This window comes from Aedes aegypti, chromosome 3, assembly GCF_002204515.2.
Source record: "Aedes aegypti strain LVP_AGWG chromosome 3, AaegL5.0 Primary Assembly, whole genome shotgun sequence".
In the NCBI taxonomy this organism is placed as follows: domain Eukaryota; kingdom Metazoa; phylum Arthropoda; class Insecta; order Diptera; family Culicidae; genus Aedes; species Aedes aegypti.
The window spans coordinates 33064677-33092622 of NC_035109.1; the positions used below are offsets into that span (position 1 = coordinate 33064677).

Sequence of the window (27946 nt, forward strand, 5' to 3'; positions counted from 1 at the left end):
CTAGATTGAGATTCTCTATTAAATTAGGGCGTACGGCTCCACCGCCTGGACCGCCCCCCAACCAACTTTTGGGGGACGACGGAAGGACACCGTAAACCTATGGAACCGGAAAGTGAAATGTCGATTATCATCCATTATCACCCTTGGGAGTGAAAACGATATCCAATAAACAAAAACCAACTCACACATCAGCGAAAAAGAGAGAGAGAAACGCTGCTGGCTGAGTGAGAGCGAGTGACCGATCGCACCAATACAGGGGCACTCACTTCGCAACTCAACTGTTTACGACGGGGTTTGGTAGTGATGTTTGCGGATGCGGGCCAATGGATTGCTGAAAATAGAGCTCTAGTTATGGCTCGAGGAGAGACTAGAGAAGTAAACAACAGATTCCACCACTACGGCACGGGGGTTAATTTGAAAAAAAGAGTTATATCGCAGCCGCCGCCGCCGCCGTCGCTACCGGCTACTGTCTCTCACCCTGCGCATCGTCACGCTTCGTAGCTATCAGTGGTCTTGGCGTTTCCTTGAGTATTGCGGTGGAGTTTCCATCATCTCTTTACCGTTCTCGGGGGCGCAACGAGTCTAATTGCGGCGGCCGCGACCAAGATGGTTTTGTATTTGTTTACAGGCAGCAGACGCCGCCTCAACGCCAAGGAAATGAAGGGGTGAGACGCTGCAGTAGCAGGCAGCGTCGGCGGCCGTGATTCAATTTGAGTTTGACCGTTGTTTACATACAGACGCTTGATATTGGAGCGGTGCTGGATCATCATCAGGCACTTGCTCACTTGTAATCCAAACAAATTTGAGCGATGATAATGGACCCGAAGCGTGGTTTAGCGGCCATTGGTGGTTTATCAGTTTTGATCCATCGAAGGCGGCTAGCTAGATGAGCAATCGTCAATCCAAGTAGGCTGTATCCAAAACAACGAAGACGTATTACATCATGCATCATGTCACCTTCGCCATCGTTCTGACATCGAATTGCACGCACACACATGCTTGGATGGGCGATCGGAGAATTTGCAAGAAATCGCAATGACGTGTTTGCTTTCTACACCGAAATACAAACACCTACGTGAGCGCCTCTAGCGACGAACTCTAGTCGAATATAGCAATTTGAACAATTGTTTATCGGATGAAGAGAAAAACATGTCTGTGACTTTCAAGTTTGCCTCATTGCTGCCTGCATTCATGAGCGCAGAGTAGCGATTGATAGTGCACACACTCTGCGCCGTAGGAGAGTGTGTCAAAATTTGCATAAATGACACAAGTAGCTAGGTAGCAGCGAACTAGGTCACACTTGTCGATTGCAAGCGCCGATGCAGGCAAACAGTGCTAGTTCTGAGGCTTCTCGATAGTTGCTAATTAATAACTGGCTTGCTCGCTCAACTCAACCCCCACTCATTCGAACACGGCTGCCATCATGGCTCCGGTGGAGCTCTATGGAACAACAACCAAACATGCAAACACGTGCCACGTTTCAGCTTTTTTCCATTCATCCATCCATCCCTATCTCCTGGTCGAAGCTGCTGCGTTGTTTATTTCAGCTCACCAACAGTACACAGCTCGACCGTAACTTGTCTTGGGAAAAACACGTTTTTCGGATGACTTGTACTGCGCAAAGTTGAAAAAGCGATCAATTTATGCATAAAACAAACCTGATAATTACCGTTTTCATGCTGGGATCCACTGGAAAATTTTCTCGGTCGTGATCGTCGTAATCCTGTCCGGAGTTTGTCCAAACTTTCCCAACTGCGTCACACTGAATAACCAAACATTTATACACAAAGAAATAGAGTCACAAACGTACGCAAAGAAGAGTACAACAGACAACAATGTGACAACGAAAACACACAACTGTCAATTTCTATCAATTGTAGAAACGAGAAACTGTATCGCACTGCACACAAACCGAAGTAGGCGATGTATTACGGACACTGTGAAAACACACAGAAACTCGGCCTGCTTAGTAATTCCCTAAATGGCGTCGCCGATGTCGTTGTTGTTAGCCACCACCGATGGAACAAGAAAACAACACGTACTCTGACACACGGAAAATAGGTCTTTGACAGAGCGTACTTCTTTCCGATTCGCTTTTTTTTCTCGGCTGCTCGTCGCGCTGCTGCTCCGCTTTTCAATTATCTAAATATGGCCGAGCCGAAGGCACCTCTCTTCCTGTTCCCAGCGCTTGCCAGTCTGGTTTGTTTCTCCTCTGATTTTCACCGGACACGCTATGTGCTGCTCCTGATTTGCGTGCTTCCTTCTTAAAAATTTTCTGTAGGCTCACTCAACGCTCTTTTCTTCTCACACGATGCACTGTGTCACAAGTGTACAATTCATAAACCACACTCTCTTGCTCCCAATCTTGATACAAGAGGCAACTACGTCGTCAACACCCCCTGCAAAGTTTCGATTACTCAACACTTTTTCAAAAAACTAACTTCCGAACTGACTTCCTGCTTCTCCTCCCGTCAACCAAAAGTCCGCAAGAATCGCACATGAAACAAACTTAACTGTAACGATGCGTAACACTTAACATTTCTAATAACATTAACGGAAACTCATTAAATCTTCTTCTCCGCCTCCGCCTACTGAACGGCAGCAGTTTTTTCTTCCTCTGCTTGTTCTTGTTCGTCTCACATATTGATTCCCCTTTCCCTGAGCCGTGCCTGCTTCGATTGCCGTCTGAAACGGCTGCCGCACCTACCAAATCGCCTATTCCAATCTCTCTCTCTCTAGACTCAACTATAACGGAGGACGCGCGGATATATCGCACGGATGCACTCGGGAACGGTCAAAACTGAAATGAATTGAAAAATTTATGTTTACCCTCGAGTAGCTCGCATCCAAACCGTTTGCTCAGCACTCGAACGCCGTTCTAGCACCACCACCGATCCGGGGAACTCATCATGAGCGTGAGTGCTCCACTCTCCACGTCGGTGTTGGTTACCGGCACACAGCTGACGGACAAGTGAAAATCAGCTGTTGCTATAGCTACCGGCTTGTTTACACTCCCGCTCGCCGTAGTATTGGTGCGTTCCTCGTGCCGTTCCTTCTTGGCCAGATGCGAGGAAGTAAACAATTTTTGCTTACACGTATGCACTTCCGAAACGGCGCCCTGGCGGCAGCCGTGACTGGTGTTGGTGAGAATCCGTCCGCCCAACCGCCGTGTACACACAACACCTGTGCCGAATCCTTCCCGAAAGTACGCAACGTGACCTCGAAAAATTTTGAGCTTTTTTTCCCCATGCCTTATCCTTCACCACCACAGCAGCCAAGTGTAAACAAACCAGCTTTTGTTTACCATGGTTACGAAATACTCACACGGATGACGAGCCAGCAGCAGCAGCAGCGCCCACTGTTCGCCACTTTTACCCCAATTTGGTTGTCGTCCGCAGGCACGCGAGTTCTTACCGCGTGGTTGTTGTTTTTCTTCGGCGTACAATTATTTTATCTCAACCGGAGTCGAGTCTTCAGGTGAATGTAGTAGTGGTGGTTGATTTCGGTGTTGCTCGGCGGAATCTCATTTGCGACTTTCTCCCCCCTGAGCCTGGGGGCCCTCCTGGACTATGCGTAGGCGAAAGAGGTTCAAAATGCACTTGCTTTAAATAAAGTGACGATACAGTGGATCTCCGTTATACCTCATGCAAATTATTGGGGTTCTTTTTTTATTTGAACTCCTAGTCATCCTAAGACCGTGTTTCTGGTTACCTCTTAGGTTGTTTTGTTTTGATTCTGCTTTCTGTTTCACAACATTCCATTTCACTTCATTGCATTCCATGAGTTAAATGATGTTTGAACCATTTTTAATTTGAACTTTGTGCAAACTAGCAAAGGGTAAAATAAAAAGTGTTTAGAAGATTTTTTTTTTTTTTTTTACTTAAACGTTTATTTAACAGGCTCAAGCGCCACTAGGCATAACGGAGCCGAATTCAATTGATTTTTTTTTTACAAATTCATAATTGCTTCTTAATAATCTATATTAGTTTTGGGGAACCGTAAAACTCGCGGTTTGGCCGAGGTTAAGGATAACAAAAAAATGAAGGAGAGGATAGGGTTAAGGTTTACATGTTGACGTTCAGCGTGGTAGTGAGTATCGTTGTTGCTGCAGGTCAACCGTTGAGTGGACATGACAAAAACCTGTAACGGTACAAACAAACGTGTTTCGAGGGGACAAGGTGGACAAACGAGACCAAAAAGGGGACTATGTGGACAGCGAGAATGGGAAATCAAACAATGACATCATTTTGCTTCAAAAATTTGTAAATAAGCATCATGTAATCGAAATCCAGCCTACCCAGAACATCTCTAATGTCTTCCTTATCTGGTTTCCCTCGGGCCCTGAGGGATTCACATAAATCGGATCTGGCAATGCCGTATTCGGAACAGTACCACACCACGTGATTAATGTCTCTGTATCCTGCACCACAACCGCAACGGTTACTGTCTGAGAGCCCTATTCGATAGAGGTGCGATCCCAAAGAGTAGTGGTTGGACATCAGCCGACACATTACCTTGATAAAGTCTCGACTCATGTCTAACCCTTTATACCACGGCTTCCTGGACACCCGAGGGAGAATGGAATGCAACCACCTACCCAAGTCACCATTGTCCCATTTTTGTTGCCAACTGAGCAGGGTTTGCTGACGAGCAATAGCGAAAAATTCATAGAAGGCTATTTGACGGTCATAAATATCGCCTTCCATAGCGCCCACCTTGGCGAGTGAGTCTGCTTTCTCATTGCCCGGTATCGAACAATGTGAAGGGACCCATACCAAGGTGATGGTGTGATTCGATAAAGCACTCAGTGAAGATCGTATTTCGCGAAGGAAATACGAGGAGTGCTTTACCGGCCTCATTGAACGTATAGCCTCAATGGAGCTGAGGCTATCCGTAAAAATGAAATATCGATCAGAGGGAAGAGAGGCTATTCGCTCTAATGCATAGTGTATAGCCGCTAATTCTGCGACGTATATCGAGCAAGGGTTTTGAAGTTTGTGTGCGGCACTATGAAATTCGTTATAAACACCAAATCCAGTGGAATCATTTGTTTTTGACCCATCAGTGTAAAACGTTCTGTCGCTGCTGACATGACCGAACTTGTTTGCAAAAATTAGTGGAATATACTCCGATCGGAGATGATCTGGAATTCCATGGATTTCCTGCTTCATGGACAGATCAAAACCTACAGTAGAACTGGAGAAGTCTGGGAAGCAACTACGATTTGGAGCATTCAATGAAGGGTTAACCTCCAGACTCATGTACCAGTAGTACAGTGTCATAAATTTTGTTTGAGGATTTCGTTCGATTAGCTTTTCAAAATTTCCAATCACCAATGGATTTAACACCTCACATCGGATGAGGAAGCGTAGCGATAATTCCGCGAAACGATCTGATAAAGGCAGTACTCCTGCTAAAACTTCTAAACTCATCGTATGAGTTGAGGACATGCATCCTAGCGCGATCCGAAGACAACGATACTGGATACGCTCCAGCTTCAGGATGTGTGTTTTCGCGGCGGATTGAAAACAAAAGCTACCGTATTCGAGGACTGACAAAATCGTTGTTCGATAAAGCTTTATCAGATCTTCCGGGTGGGCTCCCCACCATGTTCCAGTGAGGGTACGCATGAAGTTGATTCGTTGCTGGCATTTCTGATACAAATATTTGATGTGCTTTCCCCAGGTGCATTTAGAGTCGAACCAGACCCCTAGATACATGTGTGAAATACCCTGAGCAAGCTCCTTACCCATGAGTTGAAGCTCTACCTTTGCAGGTTCACGCTTCTTAGAAAAGACAACCAACTCAGTTTTCTCCGGGGAGAATTCGATACCCAGCTTCAAGGCCCAAGTAGACAAATTGTCTAGAGTATCTTGCAGTGGTCTTTGCAAATCATCCGCCCCTGGTCCTGTTACAGAAACAACGGCATCATCCGCAAGCTGTCTTAGCGAGCAATTTTCCACGAGACAATTATCAATGTCTCTGACATAGAAATTGTAAAGAAGGGGACTTAAACATGAGCCCTGGGGGAGACCCATGTAACTTATTCGTGAAGTTGTCGAGGTACCGTGAGAAAAGCTCATACGTTTCTCAGACAACAAATTATACAAGTAGTTGTTTAATAATAATGAAAGCCCACAATTATGGAGTTTGTCAGAAAGGACATCTATGCATACTGAATCAAAAGCCCCCTTAATGTCCAAAAATACTGAGCCCATTTGCTCCTTTTGAGCATAGGCTAGTTGGATTTCTGTTGAAAGTAACGCAAGACAGTCGTTCGTTCCTTTGCCTCTGCGGAAACCAAATTGCGTATCTGAGAGAAAGCCGTTCGATTCAACCCATTTGTCAAGCCGATAAAGAATCATCTTCTCTAACAGCTTGCGTAAGCACTGCAGCATCGCGATAGGGCGGTACGAGTTGTAATCCGACGCGGGTTTTCCGGGCTTTTGGATGGCAATTACTCTCACTTGTCTCCAATCATCCGGAACAATGTTGCCTTCAAGAAACTGATTGTATAAGTCCAACAAGCGCCTCTTCGCGACGTCTGGGAGGTTTTTGAGCAAGTTGAACTTAATCCTATCCATTCCTGGGGCGGAGTTGTTACATGAAAGGAGAGCAAGTGAGAACTCAAGCATCGAAAAGGGTCTATCAACTTCGTTTCTCTCTGGCAAACAAGCGCGAACCGTCCTGTGCACGGGAACGGAGTCAGGACACACTTTCTTAGCGAACTGGAAGATCCACCTAGAAGAGTGTTCTTTATCTTCATTTACCGACGACGCGTTGCGCATTCTTCTCCCGGCGGACCATAATGCTGTCATCGACGTTTCCCTCGAAAGACCGTTTACGAAATTTCGCCAATATCCTCGTTTCTTCGCTTTGACAAGGCTACCAAACTTGCGTTCAAGGGAGGTATAGCGCTCGTAGTTTTCCCGAGAACCGCGTTTCCGGTATTCTTTAAACGCGGCGGATTTTTCCCGATATACTGCGGTGCACTCCTCATCCCACCACGGGGTGGGTGGCCGACGTCGAACTTTCGATCCCGGTATTGGCCGACGCTGTGCTTGAAGAGCACTGTTGACGATTAATTCGGATAGGAACTGATACTCTTCCAACGGAGGAAGTAATTCGACCGACTGCTCGCCATCGATGATCAACTCAGCGTACTTTCCCCAGTCAATATGTTTCGTGAGGTCATACGCTAAGTCGATCTGGCGGGCCTGACACGAATCATTGGTGATAGAAATGTTGATAGGCAGGTGATCACTACCATGGGGATCTTGAATCACTTTCCACGTGCAATCCAATGATAGCGAATTCGAACAGATTGAGAGGTCTAACATGCTTGGTGGAGCTGGAGGTTTTACTCGTGTTGCTTCCCCAGTGTTTAAAATTGTCAAGTTGAAGTCGTCGCACAAGTCGTATATCAAGGACGAACGGTTATCGTCATACATTGACCCCCAGGCTGTACCGTGCGAATTAAAATCGCCAACGACTAACCTTGGAGCTGGCATGGCACCGCAGATGGCTGCAAGGTCCCTGCGAGATACCCTGGCGCTCGGCGGCAGGTACACACTTGCTATGCTAAAGCTTTTGCCTCGTATCGTGACCTGCAATGCGACTACTTCGGTGCCAGTCATCGGAGGGAAGTCAACTCTATAAAAGGAGTGGAGTTTTCTGATCCCCAATAACACCCCTCCATAACCGTCCCCTCGATCCTGGCGGATAATGTTAAAATCGTGGAAAGAAATATCTTTATCAGAAGTGAGCCATGTTTCACTAAGGGCGAATACGTCACAGCGCGTGCTGTGGACTAAAAATTTAAACGCATCGATATTTTTAAGAAGGCTTCTACAATTCCACTGTAGGATCTCGATCATATCCCCGACCTCGTTGGTTGAATTATCCATCGAGAGATATGAACGAATCAAGGATCGGCCATTGTGAAAACAGACGTTTCAGAAGAGGTTTTACGAAAGGAAGAGCCATGTTAATGAGGTTTCTTGTTGCGGGAGAAACTTCCAATATTTTGAAGATGATTTCCACAATCCCAGAAAGTGTTAGTTTGTCGGAAATTTCGACACTTTCCTGTCGAGCCGAAGGAATATTTGCGTGTTGGCTTTCTGGGCGAAAAACTGGGATATCTGGGGTTTTAGATGATCCCGGAAGTGACGGAAAGTCTCCAGGGACAAGTCTGAAACCTGGTGGATTCGCTTTAATAGCATTTCCGCCACTTCTTGACTTTTTCAGGGAGGGTCGGAGTTCCTGCTGTGCGTTTTGAGAAATGTGCTGACGATGTCGCAGCTGTCTAGCAACAGCTCGCTTTCTCTTTGATCCTGTTTGCACAATAGTATACTCTTCACCCTCCTCAGAGTCAGAACCTTGCTCATCGTCAGCTAGGGAGGTGAAGATATTGTTGCTAGCTATCGGTTGGGCTGGCGGAGCAACAGCTGGGGCGATCTTCTTCAGCATTTCTGCGTAAGAACGCTTCGATCGCTGCTGTAGAGATCGAATTTGATGTTTCTCCCTCTCTATATACCTAGGACATGTGGTGAGCTCATGTGGAGCTTGACCACAACATGTACACTTAGGTTCTGTACTGCAGGCACCCTCAACATGTTGCTCACCACATTTAGCGCATCGAGGTTTGTTACAACAGAAAGGTGTGGTATGACCAATCTGTTGGCACTTATCACAGTGCATGACCGTAGGTTTATAGAGGCGAACGGGTAACCGAAGTTTCCCGATCACCAAGTAGTCCGGAAGCGCCGATCCAGAGAATGTGACGCAAAACGAATTTGAGGGCTGTTTTGTGCCATCAGGAGCCACCTGATTCATTTGTCTGACATCAAGGATAGTGACTGGGGGAACAGCACGGTTTTTGAACCCTCCAGCACCAGCTTTGATGTCAGCGCAACTCAAATGCGGTTCGGTGACAACCCCTGCGATCTCAATGTCTCGACTTGGTATGTATACTCTGTACTCCATCGAGAAGAGCTCGTAGGAAGCAATTCTATTTGCCTGTTCACGATCACTGACAGTGATTCGGAGCTTGTCACGGCTGAGGGCATCTACAGACTCGATGCCCCGAAACGACTTTGCCAAATCTTTTTCGATTTGCAATTTGTTTAACGGTTTACCTTTGGGCCGGAAAAAAACCAGAAAGGGACCCTTAGATCCGGGCGGGTAAGCTTTCTGGCGGGGGTTCGCTTTACCAGAGGTGGAGGGGAGCGCTTGCCGTTGATGTTCAGAGGAAGAATGCGCAGAGGATGTTTCCATTGGTACTTGTGTACTGACCAATGTTTCATACGATGGAGATTCTATTGATTCTTCCTCAGAAAGATGGGTAGTGGGCGTATGGTTTTCAGGGAACCTAACTGGAGTTTGTACTTGGAGCGCTGTTGGTAGTGAAGAAGTACCTGTTTCAGCAACTTCGCTGGTCTCCATAGAGGTCCTATTTTGAGCATGATTAGTGTTGGATTCATCTTCGGAAGATATTAGGAACTGCGAATTGCCCCCGCCTTCATCATTTGGATCCATTGTGCAGTAATTTTAGACACAAAGGAAAAATCAATTACCTAACCAATATTTGCAAGGAGCTTTTAATTAATTTAGTTCACAAAACTCAAGAAATGTAGCGTTGTATTACGCTTCGAGAAAAACTCCAATATCAATAATAATAAAAAACGTGCAAAAAAAAAAAAAAGAATGTATATATATGCAAAAAAAAATTAATAAAAAAAATACGGTTTTGTAGTGTTAAGTGAATTAATCGCTATTAATGCGACACGAAAATATCAATTTATAATAAAAAAAAATTCAACAAAAAAAAAAAATTGGGTTCTATTTTAGTTGAGAAAAAATATACTGCGAGACCACTGTGTAACTATTCGACCAAAGAATATGAAATTGATCGACCGACGGCAAACAATGCAACCAAAGGAAGGAGGAACAATTTACCTAACCACACACCGCGTGTTATCTGCTTGCTGTAGGTAGTCAACTGGCGTTTGCTCGTTGATGACCTTGGCTCGTTCGATCTACTGGAGCTGGGTACTACGATGAAAGCCCGCTGATGTATGACTGCGATGAGCACGATGGTAGATGCCGGGAAGGGGGGACCCCCGGTTTGCCCTTAGATGATGCACAGTCTAGCCGTTGGACTATGCCAAGACTAGCTGCTTCCACGTGTTGCGCGAAATACCAATTTTCGTTCACTGGTAGGATGAGCGTATGATATAAAAAACTCCACTATTTGAAAACTTGCGTGTGGAGAAAAAACTCTACCGCAAAATAACGAAAGGTAAGAGCACGGAATAATATCGACCGTCTCGATAGAGCGCACGACGAGGAATGTGTTTAGAAGATTGAATGCGGTCAAACAAACGGGGGTACCCGGTATAACATTTGCGCTCGGTTTCAGTCGTTTTTTTTTTGCAAAAAGAAATCAAATGGTGATATAAATGGACCACGTTTCACAACACGATGAGGCTGTTTCGATATTCCTAATACAGTCGAATTTCGTTCGTTGCACTATCTTTAAGTGGGCTACGTTTTAACTGGGCACTCGTTAGTTGGGCTATAGCCCACCTAAAACGAAGGCAAACGTCATTTTCTGACATAAGACGCTATTTATCAATGTTGGTAGCTCTGTTTTTCCTTTGTTCTATGTTATTTGACAGCTCGAAACTCAGCCCGATTAGTGAAAGTCTCTCACTAAGTGGGCTATAGATTCAGTGCAACGAACGGAAGTTGTCTGTAATAAAGTTTTTCTGATTTTATGACTGCTCATTTTTATTAAAGCGAGACACCCTCAGCATGCACGGAGACGGAATTCAACTCAATTTTGGGTTGTTTCAACGCAATTCCGTAGTTGAGCCAATAACTCAATTTTGACTAAATTTCCAAGGTCCCCACCTGGGAGGGAGAAACCAATACGAAATTTATGTACGTCAAGGTGAGCCGAGATTCTGCTGTCACGAACTGTCACTGTGAGCCCAGATCTAAAACAATGGACAAACATGATAAAAGCGCGTAATTGATTAAAACATATTTTTGCATTTTATCAAATGTGACAAAAAATCCATTGAAAAGCTATTCATGCTTATTCAAAAGTAATGTCACAATAGCACCTTTTATCCTGATTGAATATAAAGTGTTCAAATACGCATTATTTTACTTTTTCCAATAAAAACGAAAATCAAATGCTCAGAAAACTTTGGCCCTTTTTCCATGTTTGTCCAGAACGATCAAAGGAACACAACAAAAGAAAACTAGCGATTTTCATCAAGTCTGCCTTGATTGTCGTTGGCAAGCTGGAGTTTTCTTGCAATTCAAAATAACTTTGTGTCATATTTCGTGTGTAATATCGGTGCCTCCCTCCCAGGTCCCCACTAGGTAGTTTGGATTTAATTCCATTAGAAAAATATACTCAATTTTGGGTTGATTTAACGCAAAATTGAGTTCTTTCGACCCAAACATAAGAAAAGTCAAATTTACCCAAATTTGGCTTATTGGGCCAAAGTACCCTCATTGGGTAGATGCAGCTCTCTCTATTTTTGACAACATTCGTGTGGAAGAAAGAGAAAACCGAGAGATTTTGGGTTGAAACTATAATCAATTTATTTAATTTTGGGTAAAGTAAGCTCAAAAATTAGGTAAAAATATTTCTCCGTGTGGTTTTTATATCGAGTATATAACGCCACGTGATGATCATAAGCCATCACCAGCAATGCCACGATCGATTAACAGAATTAAAAACGATGTACATAGATTTTATGCTAAGTAAGCACACTTGTATTGCAGTTGACCCATGTTTTGATCATCCCCTTACATTATGACCCCCTTTTTACACCTTATGAGATTCAGCGACAGGTTTTTGATGTTGCTGATAGTTTTTGTGATTTCACTACACGGTACACTTAGGGTAACCAGACGTTTACCCTGTTAAAAAACCAGTTCCACACATTTTTGTTGAGCTCTCTCAAGCATGCTTCACCTGAATCAACTGATACTGCACGTATTAATGTTACTCGGTAGGTTAACCTCTTTCCAATGATTTTTAAAATAAACTGGATGAATCGAATTCTAATAAATAATTATTAGAAAGGAATTGTATGTTCACTTATATAACTCAATACATAAATAGGCGACGTAATGATAATACCGCAGATAATATTATTGATAATACATTAGACTGGCCCTAAAACAAAAAAGTAGTAAAACTCAACGGGGCACCCCCTAGATATGTGCCTTAGGGTAAGAAAAAAGGTCTTTCAAAATGTCAACTCATTTGGTTGCGCCACCAGCTGGCGTATTCAATTCAAAGTTTGTATGGGATATTCGTTTCATATATATTGAAATTGGACACTTTGTCACGGTTTTGTTTTGAATACTACTTGCTCGTGTTCAATTGAATTCAATAATGAAAAATACACTTGTTAATACCCTAATGAACATAATTACAGAAGATTGTATCTGGATTTAAGCTCATTTTCATTGAACTTTCAGTTGTTGAAAGTTAGGCTTATTGTTAGATCAGAACTCCCGTATAGTCACAAACTGAGAGAGACTCGCGAAGAGGAAAAATATCAACATTATATGCAGCCCATATTCCACTGTCACGAGACGTCAAATGCAGCCCGCCGATTTTATGGCTTCAAACGTGAATAGTATTATATTCAAAATAAACTGTGATTGAAAACCTCAGTCAGCGGAGTTGTTTTTTTCCAAATAGGCTGATAAATCTCAACGCAAGATAAGTTATTTATAATGTCTGCTCCGTTTGCTGTAATGATATTTCACTCAAAAAGCTATTTATGATTCGGTGTGATGCAAACGCAATATTTTTTTGCTCACAGATTCATGTGAAGATTTGAACGGCTTGCGCATGATTGGTATAAACACAAAGTAGAATAAGAAAAACTCAGCAATCACAGAAAAAGAAGACCGTCTTCGCGAGTCTCGTCTCAGGTCACAAATATGCATGCGCCATGCGCAGCAGATCGCCTAACGTCATTGGTGGCTATGATTCGCCTAGTGGTAACCACTATGCTATGTTTTTTTTTATCTTTATTAACGAGATTTTTAGCCCTGGGCTAGTTCATCTCGGTACCAACGGCTTTACTTCCCTTCCGAAGGAAGTCGTCACTGAAATTTTGGGTGACTGTCTCGGGGATGGGATTCGATCCCAGGTCCTCGGCGTGAGAGGCGTGTGTTCTAACCACTACACCAGGTCCGTCCCCTACTATGCTATGTTGAAGAAATTCAGAGCTGTATTGTAGATCTTTTTCAGATAGTTAAACACCAACTTTATCAATTTTAATCCTGATAAAACCTTCTACAAGATTGTACGCTATGGTACCAAGTAGTGTTTTTGACATTCTGAGTTCAGATGAACGCGATCAACAATTTTCCTGAATCAAACAGTAGATTATGTTCTGTTTCCCATATGTTTGAGCTGGAAATCTCATATTAACTTCAATTCAAATGCGCCAGCTCATGGATCGAGCAAGTGAGCTGAAATTTTCAGCAGTGTTCCTCTAACCCTAAGGAATAATTCTGGGGGGATGCCCCGTGGAATTTTACAACTATATTTTAATCCCATACTGAGCGAGCTGGGCCAGTCTAGTAATACATGCGATAATATTATGAGTAAGCAAGCAACTAACTATTGATTTTCAGCATTTGGCAATTTAGCTTTTTGAAGCGATTTTTAGGCCCTATTTTCATACGTTGTTTTGGCGCACAAAGCTATGAGATTTAAAGGATTTAATTTTAAAACGTAGTATCGAAAAACCGAAGTAAACTAACATATCAATCCAGCTCCAGCTTTTCAATGCAAGTTTTTAATAGAACTTAAATTTCACTCATCTGGTTCCCTTACAAACCTATATTGTACGAAATATTGTGAAGAATATTCTTGTTGAATACTAACACAAAGGGTTTTTTGTTTCAAAAAAAGAAAGATAATATTATTACGAAAAGTCGAACGCAAGCATCTCACAAAATTGGCGACTAAAATATGAAGTTGATTTTCGTGAAACCTCCAATGACAAGTTAAGAATAGTGTCTCCCTGACCATAATGTAAGTAAAGTGGTTTTGATTATGAATCTGACAAATACTTTAAGGTGCAAGAGAAAATGGCACAAAAGTCAGAACTGAAAAAGCAGTTTTCTTTTTTTAAAACAACAAATTGTTGAAAATAAAAACACACAGCCATTTTATTTGGCAAATAAAGGAGCTGTGTGTTTTTATTTTCTTCGATTTGTCTATTTAAAAAGAGAAAACTGCTTTTTCAGTTGTGACTTTTGCACCTTTTTAACTTGGGCCTTAATGAGTTAATATTTCAATTTATTTTGGATATCCAATTTTTAGCTGTCAATACACACTTAAATTATTTCACCGACCTCAGTAAAATTTTTCGCCGAGAACCCAACAGCTGAGAATTCGGTAATTTTTAACGCCGAATTTCGGTACTTATTTTACCGAGATTTCGGCAATCCGAATTTTTTGCCGAGATCTCGGCGAACGTTACCGAGATTCGGTAAACATTTTCCGAGATCTCGGTAAAAGTTTTACCGAGAATCGTCAAATTATTACCGAGATATCAACTGTTGGGTTCTCGGCGAAACCGTTTAAGTGTGTAGGGTTAATGCGACCCATGACTTTTTAATTAAGAAAAAAAAAGCAAAGTAAAAAAACACAAGTAAATTCAGACGACCATATTAGCGAAATCTTTTTTTTTAATTTTTCATAGTAATTTCCATATGAAGCTGCATTGTCTTTGGGCCACCTTTAAATCACTACCTAGAAAGCTGAAAATGTCACAGAACACTATTTTTATGGTAAAGCTAAGTATGCTGTTCCGCTCAAGAAAAGTAAAAATTTCTGCTCAAGCAATGGTCAAGAAATTTCCTACAGTGAGCTCCATTTGAAATGACATTTCTTTTCAACTGCGTACAACGATCAAAGAAAAATGCTTTTCTTGAGCATTTCTTGCAAGAAATTTCCCACGCATCGAGATAGGCGATTACTTTTCTGTTGGAGTGCATACTTCGCTTAAGGATGGTAAAAAACATATGGGAGATTAGATTTTCAAACATTTTCAAAATTTGAATCGCCCTAATGTACCACGCTGTGTCCAAACCAGCAGATTATGAAAAATTGATTTTCCACGGATTTTATCCGCTAGAGCTCAGTATTTGGGTTATGTTTTCATAATCGGAAGTTTTTAAAATATTCCATCGGTGAAATGTTGATTTTTTACACTTTTTAACATTTTTTTCATATACAGCCCATGACAATCACATTTTCCTACGCATTTCAGCCCACACAAAATGTATGGAAAAAATTTCACCGATAGAATATTTTAAAACCTTTCGATTATGAAACTATAAGGACTGTTCATTTTATAAAGTGGACACCTTGTGCATGCTGTATCTTTTAAATTGTTCAATGAAATTTCAATCGGTTTTCTGTACATCGTTCGACTAGTATTGTACATTGTTGTGATAATAAATTATTCTCCAAAATAATTAATAGAAAAACGAATATAGATCAACGTTTAGAACGGTCGATTTTTGGAGTTTATCAAAATCAATGATTGTTAGAAATTGGCTGGAAAATTCGACATTCTATATTTTTTATTTTCAAAAAAGGCTTGTTCTTCGAAAGCATCATCAATTAGAAGCCTGATGGAAAAAAATCCAGTTATTTTCGGAGCAACAATTTTACAGATATAATAAAAAAAATTATTCGAGGAAATACTTAATAACATGATGTGATTACGATACCGAACCGAACAAAATTCAATAATAATTTGAAATCGTCCCAAGGATAGCATATTTCACTACATAAGCACGACAAAAAATAAATCACCGATAAGCTTGACAAGGTATAAAATAATAAGCTTCTCAAAGATTAATATAATAGAATAATATTGAGAAAATAATACATCGTACACTAAGGCACGATTACTTCACCTCTGCTCAAGCCGTAAACTACGTTTACCCATATAGTTAAGGTGAAAGTTCATTGAGCACGTAAACATAATGTTGCCACCCACTTGAGCCACCCGCTAATGCACCCTCTCGAGCCACCCAACAAGGCGGAGCACAATGTTATGTGAGTCGGCCAAAAATAAATCATCATGATCCATGTATACCTCCACCCACATAATTATGTAGGCAGTATTATTTGCACACGTTTCATACAAAGGTATTATTGTCGATATTAATTCATCAACAGTTTCAAAAAAGCTAATAATCACAATTTATTTCATTTGGTAGTGAAAACATGTTTTTTGACCAAAGTTATAAGCATTTTTCACACCATGCGTGTGTTGTTTACTTTTTTTGGCAGTTTTCTCCTCTCTTCTTTCGCTTCTCACGGACGGAGAAAGTTGCCATCAGTATGCATTTGAATTCTACAGTCAATTGTACTGTATAATATCGAATATTCATTTTTGCTGTTTAATTGCGTCGTACATTGTTTTTCGCACGCATAAAAATGTTTTGCAACACTTGTAACATTGTGTACTCCTTTTGAGTGTTTTGAAATTGTAGATTACGAGGTTGAATCATGCGTATGAACATAAACAAATTTAATTCCAAACATAAAAACTGACATCACTTCCAATCAACGAGAACTGCGCCTCCCATTCATAAACAATGTTGGCTCAGTGAATTCGCGTTCCGGTTTTGTTTTTCGAGCACAAATCAATGAATTTAAGTGATAGATTGCTACGAGGAGCACGGCGCGAGGAAAGTTTAAGTGTTTCAACTATCGCATCAGATTTTTGAATAGCTACGGTGAGTAGAAAAACTACTAAAAGTGAGTTTTAGAACGGGCACCGAAAAGCCAACGAACAACAACACGGTGCGCGAAGAAGAAGTGAATCGGTAGTGAGTGATATTTTACAACACAAATCACGGCAATAACTGCGTGTTTGCATTCAAAAACTGGTAATTTGGGACAAACACATTATGGAATGCCTTCAGTTAAGAAACCACTCCTCTACAATAAGGTTAGTAACTTCAAACAATCAATTTTTGTGATCGCTCTCCTAAACACTGTGAGAAGCGTGGGAGGAGGGTGGGGGAAGTGAAGGGGGAAGTAAGGTGCCATATTAGAGGTCATTTTGTTACTCATGGGGATATGTCCTTAAACTAGGTTTAAGGCCTAAGCGGTGGTGAAGAAACCGCTTATAACTAGTATATTCGTTTTTCTCCGTGTAATAATCTTGACCAACAGATATTCAAATATCACATAAGTAGGCTGCGACCAACATCGCACCATAGACCAATGCACGTATTCACTATTTGACGTTTGAGCGGTGCCGTGTTATTTACGTGACCATAACATCGAGTGAATTCGGCACCGCTCAAACGTCAAAATAGTGAACTCGTGCAATGGACCAATGCACGAGTTCATTAATTTGACGTTTGAGCGGTGCCGATTTCACTGGTTGCTATGGTCACATAAATAACACGGCACCGCTAAAACGTCAAATAATGAACTCGTGCATTGGTCCATAGGCCTATTCACATGACGTTCCAAAACAGCTGATCGGGAAGCTCTTTGACAGTTCTTCTATGAAAATGACAGCCTCGTGTATGCACCGGTCCTCCACCGATGTAAACAAATGCATAGACGGACCTGTCACATGAAAAGGCCTATGGTCCATAGAAACAGGTCCTCTCCGTTTTCGGACTTGACAGTATACATACGAGTAAGCAACATTACTGCTAGTAATACATTGGTCCTAGTTGATCCCTTTTACAAAAATTCAAAAATGCACAATCTTGATTGCGTCTGAAAATAGGTATGGGGCTCGGATGAGACAAAAATCATCAAATTCATGACGGGTGGTTTCGTTCAATGTGGGTACGATACAAATATTGTAAATGTGAATCTATCAAATTCAAAATTTGATGTCTATAAATTTTAACCTGAGATGTACTCTCTAAAAGTAATATTTTTGTCACTAGTTCGCGATTTTCGGGATGATCCTCAGGTTGAACCAAGATAAAATACGTTGAAACTCGAAAGAGATGCCAGCGGGAAATCAATCAGCTCTATGAGACCTCCCAGTAAACACAAACTCGTATACGATTTGTACCCATAAGAGTACAAATGTGGAGGGAATATACGTACATGCGCCATAAGGCTGCGTGCAAGATGTACGTATATCGCCTCAACATTTGTACTCTTATATCCCATCATAAACGATGGTGTTTTTACTGAGCTGGAGGCGAACCTCATAATGACTCTCAGGAGAAAGTAGAAAGTACACCATTTCGCGACCCGAACGCGATCGTCATGGGAAGAAACTCGAATACCATATTGAGAACTGGAGGCGATCCTCAGGATACATCTCAATGGCTAGATTGGAGACGTAGTAAAAATATAATAGTTTATATTTTATTAATTCCCACAGAAACAAAAAATAAAGGGAAAAAATGAAGCAATCGACATGTAGGTTTTAAGAAAAGAAGAAGACAATTCAAACAAAAATGCACTATTGGAAACGAAATAGGAAAAAGATAGAGTACCAAGTAGGATATCATCAGAACAAAATGTCTAATTCAAAAGTAAAACAAAAAAGAACTAAGTAGAGTAAGGTGGGGCAAAAGTTCGACCTTAGTGGTATAATCAAAGTTTCCAGGAAAATAATAGCAGATGAAACAAAACAAATACCATATAGCGAACCTTCATCATATTGGCTATAACGTTGCTGAACAAACTTGTGTCAAAATATTTACCCATTTTTAGTTATAACAGTTTCAAAATTGATTGTCTTATTCGAACTTTTGCCCCACCGGTGGGGCAAAAGTTCGAATCTAGTGTTGGGCAAAAGTTCGTTGGCTAAAACACAAAATATCAATACTTTTATGCCAGGCATACTTTCTACCAGCCGTAAACTTATGTTTGCCAAAAAATACACACTAAATTTTCATCAAAAAATGCCCAAAACAGGGTTAATTGTAATACACCCAAAAAATAGCAGTTTTTCGCCAAACTAAGGGATATGTAAAATTTTTGTGACATTTTTCGCACGATCAGGCAAATTTCGCTAAATTTGAAGATAATATGTAGATTTCAGGAAATTTGAAAAATTTTCCGTGGGTTTATACATGGGTCGAACTTTTGCCCCGCAGATTCGAACTTTTGCCCCGCTATGGGCTAAAAATTGATTCCAACTATTTATGGAAAAACTAATCCACGTCAAAGCATCCTTATGATAAGCCTAGAAACGCCCTTACATAAAATATTGAAAAATATTTTATCTTCATTTGGTTCCATGCATCGAAAGTTTGACCAAATATTACAATATTTACGTCGAAAAACAACAAATAGCCATAACTTTTCCAAATCTCAATCGATTTTTATGATATTTGGAGTGAAAGTCTCTTACTTGAATAGCATTCGAACCATCATGACATTTCTAAGTTTTGATTTGATTTATGCTAGAAATCTTAAAAAGAAACTCTTGCCCCACTCGAACTTTTGCCCCACTTTACTCTACACTTTTTTTTCCTTTATTAACGAGATTTTCGGCCATTGGCCGGTTCATCTCAGAAGAGACTAAGTACACTAAGTACACTAACTACAACTACTAAGCCACATATGAAAGTATAAACCAGTGAAATGTGAATCGCATACTTACAAAAAAGCATGAAAAAAATTATTTTATAAACTATAAATGAGCTACAAACGAGCTCAATTTTTGGGAGGACACTCTGAATTTGACCTAGAATCGAATGAGTGCTGTGGAGCAAAAACGATATTTTGTACACTCTTATTATTCAAAAAACCCGAATCAAATTTCCACAACATGAATTCATTCATTCTGCAACATTGTTCACATAAGCTTGAGTAATAAAATATGGTGATGTATCTTAGCATCCACGTATTAGTGCTGATATTATCAGTGTTGAAATAAGTTTTTTTTTCATATAAATTTTCAAATAAACTGATCATCTTTAGGCGATCTAGAAATCCTCACATCAATTGCTGACTTCTACAATCAGATATAGATGTTTTTGATGAATTGCCATGATCATTTTTGAAAGTATTTATGACAAATTACTGGAACATGCATGGCGAACTATCTACTGATATCAAAATAATCGTTGGAGTAACCTAAGACCGGTGGCATCGTGTACTGAGTATACGCATCTTAAACAAAGCTCGCTTGTTATACACAGCACGAGCGTACACGCCAATCAGTATTGTTTTACTGAAATTTGAAGAGCTTAAGCGTTCAGCAAACCAAATTACTGAAAATCAGCAAAAAATGCTGAAAATCAGCAAAAAAAAAATGCTGAGATATAACAAATCATGCTGACAATCATAAGAATTTGCTAAAAAAATAGCAATTTCAGCAACTCAAAATTTGGTGTGTAGGGCTGCGGGTGATGAACGCTAATGCTCTTGATTTCTGAAAACATTCCTGAAAGAATCTGTCGACGATCTGTCAAGTAATTCCTACAGAGCTATCGAAGCACACTATGTAGAAGTTCTTGGCTGAAATGTTGTGAACATTTCAGCAAGATATCCCTTTCCAATTCCTAGAAAATGAATAGATCATGTTTCAAATGATTCATAAAAAGAGAGTATACAGTGACCCCACGCAGTTGAATCACCCACAATTTATGAATCAGCTGATTTCAAAAGACAAAATTATTATCAAATTTGTCACAAAACATCACAGAATTATTTTTACACATAGTTTCTTATCAGTAAAAATAATTCTGTGATGTTTTGTGACAAGTTTGATAATAATTTTGTCTTTTGAAGCTGATTCATAAATCGTGGGTGATTCAACTGCGTGGGGTGACTGTATTTTGGAAAATTTCTTAAAAAAATGTTGTCGGAAACACTAAGAATGCTCGCAGAATTGTTGGAGAAATTTCAGAAAATATTTATAGGAGTTTCTGCAAGTTGATTGATTTACCAAAAATCTTCAGTTTCTATTTCTAAATTACCATTATTTCTGAAGTTTCTAGCTTCTGAAATATACAGTTTGCGCCACTGCTTTGAATTGCAAGCCAAATTGAGTGGGTATCAGCTTCCAACGTATCTTTCAAAAATCTTTTATTTGCACTAATGATACTACACGATTAAATTAGATAAAAATGTGCAAAAACTTCTCAGTGCATTTTTCCAATGCCTACTTTAACGTATGCGATTCACGAGAGTTCTGAAATTTACAGTCAACTCTTCACAACTTGATATTCTATCAATCGATATATTCTATAAATCAATGGATTTATCGCTCTCCTTCAAATTTCCATACATCGTGCTGTTCATAGTTCGATATTTCCACAACTCGATGTCTTCGTTGGCTCACGAACATATTTTGTTTTGTACTCTGCTTCTCTGTAACCTCTCATAATCCCTACACTAGTGAGGTAAATTTCTCTCCATTACTCGATATCAACACATGAACTACTTCTTGTTTGGAAGTGAATAAAGACTTGCAAGTTGTAATGACGGTGCAAAAACATGAGCCTGAAAATATCCCAAGGAACATTATTAGCTGAACAACGACATATTCAACTAAAATGCCTCTATTCAGCTAAATGAGCTGTTATTCAGATCCCATTGATTGATTGATTTTATGTAAAACAAGCATAACTTTGTGAGCATTTTAAAATAATTTTTGAATTTATATTTTTATGATTCTATCAACAAAATAATATTGCTCTCTTGAAGAAGCGATCATAACAGTATAGGAAATACGGAAAATTGTCGGAATTGTTTGTGTCGCTATGTTCTATAACTCGCTAATTCTTTAAGGTGAAACAGTTTAGAATCAACTTCTAAGATTGCACTAAAACTTCAAAAGCACAAATCTCGCGAAGAAAGCATCCCACAACAGTGCACTTTTTATTTTGGCTTTGTGCACTAGCAGAAAGCTTAAAATAAGAAGATCAGGAACATTTGCCAACTATTCCTCCAGTTTTGTGCCTTTGAAAACGTGAGTAGGTGGAGAAGTCGGCCATTGTGCCGGCCATCTTTGCATTCCGAGATGTTTCACCTTAAGTCGATGGTCCCTTGAATGTCGAGTTATAGAGTGTCGACGATATTTGTTTATTCCAGTAAGCTCAGTAAAGCTTCCTCGGGAATCTTTCTTCCATAATACTTCCTTTTTGATTTTGCAAACGTTTGTCCTACCCATGGTTTAGAATGTGGGCGTGCAACTGGTTATGTAAACCACTCTACTGTAACATGTGTTCTGAGCTTCAGTTGGAATGGGCTCATTTTAAACCATCTCCTCCTATATGCTCAACGATGACGGTAATAAACTCGAACAACAACGAACAAGAACGAAAGTCAATAAAAGATAACGGAAGAGCTGCCAGGCAAAGCCCAGCCACGGCATTTCGACCCACCCGATGGATGATCCGCGGCGACCAAGAAGTAGAAGAAGATGATGATGATGCTTCAGTGCAAGTGTGAACAGCACTTGATCCGAGGAGGAAAACGTGTCGGCAAGATTTTGTTGTTGCAGTCGACCGCTGTGGTGTAATTAAAACCAGGTAGCGTGTTTCACTCATTTGCGGTTGGTTATTTGTTAAACTGTTCAAAGCGTCTCGCTTCATCGCCGAGAGAACGTTACAACGGCGACCTATAGCTGTCTGTCAACTACGCACCGTATTGTGAAACTGGAAACCCACGAGTGATGTGTAGATTTTCCGATGATCAATGGCAGCCCGCCCCGATACGGAAAACGCTCAATGGAGACGATACGAATACGGGATGGGTTCACGCCAGATCTCCGGCAATGATTGATGAGGTTTTAAGCGAACGCGAGCCGCCAACAATCGAAGGAGGCGTGGAGCTTCCGCTGGCAGGTGGGGTTATGGAGTAATCGCCGTTTCCAAGTGAAACAGGTCTAGGCCTACTACGATGAGTGCGAGTGCTATGAATAGAGAGATGCGGAGATTTACAACTCATACTCGATGAACTGCTGAGTCAGGGCTAAGCCGCAGAGGAAACTCCCCATCAGGTGGAATGATTTTGTCATTCTACCATCCTGGATTGGAGTTCCACTCAAACGTGAAATCCCCCAAACGCGGTGGCCCCCATTTTGAAATTCAATTTTCACCGCCGTCGGGTGTTCATTATCACATTCGCACTTGTTCGATACGGGAGCATATAACGAAAAAAAATTACAACCTATACAAACATGCGCGAATTAAAACAACTCACCACAATAAAAGCGGCGATCGCGACTCTGATGATGACGGCAGCAGCAATGCGAAAAGTACCCCCGGATCTAATGAAGACGCGAATTCTAACCTTGAGATAAAAATTCGATGCTCTCTCATTTATCAAATTGTTTCGCATGATAAAGATTTTTTCATACTGTTAAATCGCGGTTCTAAATGATTTTCTCGAAGTATGGAACTTACCTTTTCTACGATGCGGAAAGCCAACTTGTCAACTTGGATCAGTATTGTCTGTAAGAAACAAAGAAAAATTCAAAATTAGTCAAATTATAACAAACATAGTAGGCACAGATTAATGTACATTGCGTATCCGAAACCAGCACTCCGTCACAGCCTACTCAACTCCACTCAGCGAGCGAGCGCGTCAAACATTACGACTCATTCGATCTTCGTATTCATCTTCTTGTTCGGTGTGAGTGAGTGATAACAACAAACCTCCATATCAATGACCTTCCATCAACGCGTGATCAGATGCCTCGCCGCGATTTGGACGGCTTGCTTGGTTTCGGGTCGGTCGGACCCAGGCGCTCTAAAGCTTATCATCATCGCGTCGCAATCGAAGCAAAGTACCCTCACTCACACCAGCAGCCGAGTATTTACGTGGGCAGATCAAACTCAAACTGATTTCACTTATCGCTGCTACTTCTACTCGCTGAGTACCGACCGCCGCAGAGCACTGATTGCACACCAACACTCAATGAAAGCCGGCGAGGCGGTCGCGTTGCTAAACCGGACCAAATTAAGCAAATCGAGAAGCGAAAGAGCTTCATTAGCGTCATGCGCCTTCTTACCGAAGAGTCAAGAAGTTTCGGAACAGACTATCAATGGCCAATTATTGCAAAATGACAGTTTTTGATATTATAACTTTTGCCCCACTCGTTATGACTGTTATCACTAACATTGGCAAGGTTATTGCAAATAGGTAAATATTTTTTTTTAATGAACTGGAAATGATAACCAGACTCCGTGTACGGATTTAACCGACATTCAGGATACAAGCTAATAGTTTCAGAACTCATAAACCCTAAGAATTTTGATTGTACTGCGGACAGAAAGACCACTTTATAGTTTTAAGAAGTAAATGCTGGACAAGGCATTTGAACTGCTGGACAAGACCTTCACGACATGCTTGAAGGATTTGCCGTACAGTAAAGATCTGGTTCGTTGTCGACCGGCCGTCAACGAAGCCGACTTGATAACTTCCCACGAACTCGTTTACTACAGGTGACAGACGACGGAAGATGATCTGGGATAATACTCTGTAGGCCGCATTTAGAATAGTGATCGCTCAAATGTTCTCACAATCTAACTTGTCGCCTTTCTTGTAGATGGGGCATATTACCCCTTCCTTCCACTCCTCCGGTAGCTGGTCTTTCCCCCTGAATGTTCCTATCAGCCGGAGCAGACAAATGTCCAGCCTCTTCGAACCCATCTCTATGAGTTCAGCTCCGATAGCATCCTAACCAGCAGTTTTATTGTTCTTGAGCTGGTGAATAGCATCCTTAACCTCCATTTCCTCCATTGTCCCGACCTTCATTGCCTGTGCTCTAAGCGCCATTCAGGTGTTCGTCGAAGAGCTGCTTCCACCTTTGATCACCTCATGCTCGTCCGTCAAGACGCTCCCATTCTTATCCCTGCACATCTCGGCTCGTGGCACGAAGCCGTTGCGGGATGCGTTGACCTTATGATAGAACTTACGCGTTTCTCGAGACCGGCACAGCTCTTCCATCTCCTCGCACTCCGTCTTCTCCAGGCGGCGTTTTTTCTCCCGAAAGCGGCGGGTTTGCTGTTTCCGTCTACAACGTTCCACGTTCTGCCGGGTTCCTTGCAGCCTGCAGCATGACCGCCCGGGCTGCATTATTCTCCTCCAGAATCTGCCTACATTCCTCGTCGAACCAATCGATCCGTCGACTTCGTTCCACGTACCCGATTTTGTTCTCAGCTGCATTGTTGATGGTTGCTTTCACTGTTTTCCAGCAGTCCTCAGAAGGGGCTTCATCCAGCTCACCCTGTTCCGGTAATGTAGTCTCGAGGTGCTGCGCGTATCCAGCTGCGACATCCGATTGCTTAAGCCGCTCTAGGTCATACCGGGGCGGCCGTCGGTACCGTACATTGTAAACGACGGAGAGTTTTGGGCGCAGTTTAAACATCACCAGATAGTGATCAGAGTCGATGTTAGCGCCACGATATGTCCTGACGTCAATAATGTCGGAAAAGTACATCAATTAGAACGTGGTCAGTGATTCTGTCTGCTGTGGTGATCACCAGGTGTATCGGTATGGAAGGCTGTACTGGAAGTAGGTACTACGAATGGCCATATTCTTGGAGGCGGCGAAATCAATTAGTCGTAAGCCGTTTTCATTCGTCAACCGGAGGGCGCTGAATTTTTCAATAGTCGGTCTGAACTCTTCCTCCTCATGGCGAACCTGGGCGTTCACCCATCACTATAAAAGCTGTTCCCAGCTCGTGTGTTACTGCAGATTACTGGTAGATGGTATGGTTACCTCTGAACGTTCGCACCATTGAATCCTTCCAACACACTTCCTACAACGCTACGATGCCGAATCCGCGGTCCTTCCTACACCTGGAGGAAGGAAGTCAAGGTTCTGGATTTACTCCGTATGGACAGCTGCTTACCGACCCAGCTGACCAACTGAAACACTGGTTCGAGCATTTCGATTTTTTTTTAGAACTGTCAACTACGCCACCAACTCCTCGGAACGATTTGTCAAGGGTTCGACGCATTACTAGCGTCACCAACGAAAGCTCCATCAGGGTTTGAGATAGAAACGGTCATACGAAGCATGAGAGCCCCAGTAATAGACCGCATATCATCCAAGATGATCAAGCTTGACCCCGTGATATATGCACAACTGTTGCATCAATTATTCTACAATATCTGGGAAACCACAAGCTTTCCAGCTGACTGGGTGCAAGGTATCATAGTGAAAGTACCTAAAAAGAGTGACCCGACAAGTTGCGATAATTGGCGAGGCATCATGTTATTGTGAATAGTTCTTAAAATTATGTGCAAAGTAATCCTGAACCAGATACATGTTGGAAAGCAGGTACATCACTCACTCTGTAGCGGAGGTGTGTGGAGGTAAACATATTGTAAGATAGAGATAAGAGAAGGAAATTGTAATATATTCCCAGACAGTGGATAAAAGAGAGGTGCTGTTGTGGTAGCAAAATCAGTCAGTAAACTGCGGTGTGGAGCAGAAGCCTTGTTGGTTGTTTAGTCGTTTATTTCAATTTGTTATTGGCCAAGGAACACCTGGATGACGCTCTGAGGCAGCTTAAATGAGGAACCACGAGGAAGCACCTGGACGATGAGACAGTACCTGGACGAGGAGGCAGAATCTCGGTGAGGAGGTAGAGCCAGGACGGGAGGTGGAGTCTGGACGGGAGGTGGCTTGGACGAGGTGCCCAAGAGTTGGACGCCTAGATGTTGAGAACGAGGCTGCAGGTTCGGATGCTGTCTGATCGAGGAGGACGAACTTGGAAGAGCTGGAAGAACTCAAGAGTCAAGGCAGGTTTGCTACTGACAAGAAAAGGAATCGCCTATCTCGATGCGTGGAAAATTTCTTCCCAGAAATGGTCCAGAAAATCACATTTTACTGATCACAGTACGCAGTTGAGAAGAAATGTCATTTTAAATGTAGCACTCTGTAGGAAATTTCTTGACCCATTCAGTCAAGGAATTTCTTTACTTTTCTTGAGCGGAACAGCATACTTAGCTTCAGGAGGAGCTCGGAGGACGGCGCGGTTGACCTATAGCGGACGATGTTGCAGCTGGCCAGGAGAAGCTTGACTAGCAGGAGTTCGGTAGCTAGGAAAAACTCGGCGCCAGGAGGAGCTTAGAAGACAAGAGAGCTCGATTGACAGACGGTTCGGAGGTTGTGTGATGAGGAGGAGTTTTGGAAAGCAGGTAAATCACACACCCTGTAGCGGAGGTGTCTGAAGGTAAACATATTGTAAGATAGAGATAAGAGAGAGAAATTGTAATATACACCCAGACACTGGCCCGGATTTGGGGGGGTGCCGAGGGGGCAAATGCCCCGGGCCCCCGATCAAGGTATACATTTTTTTTAGTTTTCCTAATATATCATTTTCAAAATACTAAACTTGCCTATACTAAACGTTTCCTGCTCATTTTGTGTTCAGGGCCCCCTTCAAGAGATCTGACCCGGGCCCCATGAATCCCAAATCCGGCACTGCCCAAACAGTGAATAAAAGAGAGGTGCTGACGTGGTAGCACGTGGTAGGTGCTGACGTGGTAGGTATGGAGTTTAGTCGTTTATTTCAACAATACAGAAGAAGATTGACGCGACTCTCCGGAGGCAGCAGGCAGGATTTGGAGCCGGACGATCCTTTGTGGACCATATTATCACCCTCCGTATCATCCCGAAACATGTCAACTAATTCCAACTGTCCCTATACTTGCTGTTCATTGACTACAAAAATGCTTTTGACCTGCTCAAGCACGAAAATATGTGGGCTGTCCTGAGAAAATCGTCGGCCTCATTGAAGCACAGTACGAGGCGGTCACGTGTAGAGTTTTGCACATCGGCGTCTTGTCCAACCTTATCCAGGTCGTAGCGGGAGTTAGGCAAGCTACTGTTTCTAATTGTAATCGATGAGATCTTGGTTGGAGCAATTGATCGTGATCCAAACCGATGGTTGTTGTGGCAACTCATTACGAGCT

The 27946-nt window shown here is 41.9% G+C and overlaps 1 protein-coding gene across 5 annotated transcripts in view; it reads right to left on the reverse strand.

Annotated features, from left to right (window-relative positions):
• LOC5571132 overlaps positions 1-23469 on the reverse strand; it is a 104462-nt gene extending 80993 nt beyond the window's left edge. The window contains exons 1-2 of one of the 5 annotated variants that reach the window (XM_021850077.1): positions 2708-2821; positions 1670-2399 (exon numbers count right to left, since the gene is read on the reverse strand). The gene's annotated coding sequence lies outside the window, so the exon portion shown is untranslated. Of the gene's footprint in view, positions 1-1669; positions 2822-23421 lie in introns of those variants that run through there. The other 4 variants (XM_021850076.1, XM_021850079.1, XM_021850078.1 and 1 more) reach the window with 4 other exon arrangements.
• Between the last annotated feature and the right edge of the window lie 4477 nt (positions 23470-27946).